We start from the raw sequence: 1790 nt of genomic DNA on the forward strand, positions 1-1790 counted from the left end.
ATGCACTCTTTCCTAAATCAATCATGCAAACTTATCAAAATGCAAATGCACAATGCAGGTGTTTTTTTTCCACTTTCTTAGTATAGATGCCTACAAAGAAAGCTATTTGTACAACTTTGAATTTGCTTTTAAATGACAGATACAAACAAGTTTACTTTTTTGAAAACAATAAGGGTAGAAGAGATTACAATCACTTTGCGACTTTCGAAATGAATACTTGTTTCGACACTTAAAAGAGACAAACTCAAACCAATAAGCAAAAGCAAATGATAATCAACTATAAACAGCCAATGAACTCTCTCCTAAGATCACAGTCAATCAGATCTGAATCAAGGGCTACAGGATGATTATTTCACTCATGCAAAGGAAAACTGTAAATAACGTAAAAACACATAAAAACACTCACAGTCTTTTTGTACAAAGGGAGGCGGAATCTAAGCAAAGAAAATGAGTTATCAGACTGGTACCTATGCTGGTTAAAGGCTGCAAAAAACAGAGATCAAAACAGGGCAACAGACAACAGAGAACCCCAGCTGCACAAGGCTAAACTGGTTCAGCGCAAGTCCAACACTGTGGGTTTGACATTCAGCGCAGGTAGCCTTCACGGGACCTGCGTTGAAATGCAAACTGCCTTCACAGTGTCTGCGCTGAAGGAGAAACTCTCGTTTCCCCTGGGTTCTGGGTCACAAAATGCTCAAAAATCAACTGTTTCAGGCCAAATCAGAAACACAAGCAAGGTATAATCAGAGGGATGCTTTGAGAGGGTACTAAAGACTATCACAAAGGATCATCAAGTCATTTGTGAGTCCATTGTTCAGATCATAGACAAAATCCAGTGAAGGATCAAGGCAGCAACAGTCTACTTTGCAGAAGCAGTTTGATTGTTGCTGTTGAGTCTATGAAACAAACAATTATGTAAACACAAATAAAATGACTAAAGCAATCTCCCCAGCGGAGTCGCCAATTTGTTGTGGGGAAAAATGCCTATGCAGGACGATCCTATCCACCTAAGGTGTGACAGTTCCTTAGCAACAAACAAATACAGCTATTCTGGTTTCTTCCTTTATGAAATGTGAAAGAGGGGAGATCGATAGACTTACCATTGTCTTCCGTTTGTCCCTCGATCTAGATCCTCTTCTCTTTGGGTGTTCACAGCTACTTGCCTCCTCGCTTGCTCAAGAGAACAACTACTTGATTCCCACGAGATCACAAGAGAACAACTACCTGTGACAAGAGAACAACTACTTGCGACAAGAGAAGAACACAACACAAAGGCAGATATTCATATTCACAAATGATTCAGGATTAGAAGTAAATCAAATACACTAATGCAATCATACAAATACACCAGTATATAGGAGAAAACCAAGATAGCTTTATTGATTGATAACAGGGTTCAAGAAGAGATACAACCCAGAGGGCTCCAATCCAGCATCTCCTTCCCAATAGAATGGAATTCTTCTTCAGCTCCCTTCAAAGCATTAAGCACCCAATCTTTCCAGTCTCAAACCAACAGCAATTCTTTGCAATCACAAAATTCCAGCCTCTAGATCTCATGGAGGAGAGATCTATATATAGTTATTTTGGAGAGAGGATGAGTGAGCTTGAGATCTGACTAGTGTCCTCTCCCTCTCTCAGTTCTTGAGTCCACTTGGAGGTTCTTGCTTCCACTTGGAGATTTGGAACCTCTTACTCATCACCAGTTGAATTCCCTGAGGCAAGTGTCATTTTGGAAGCTTCCTGAGCATTGACACATTGAGGAATGAGCTTGCCACTTGTCCAAACTCGCT

This window comes from Pinus tabuliformis, chromosome J, assembly GCF_031772625.1.
Source record: "Pinus tabuliformis cultivar Carrire ecotype Pingquan chromosome J, CPIR1, whole genome shotgun sequence".
In the NCBI taxonomy this organism is placed as follows: Eukaryota; Viridiplantae; Streptophyta; class Pinopsida; order Pinales; family Pinaceae; genus Pinus; species Pinus tabuliformis.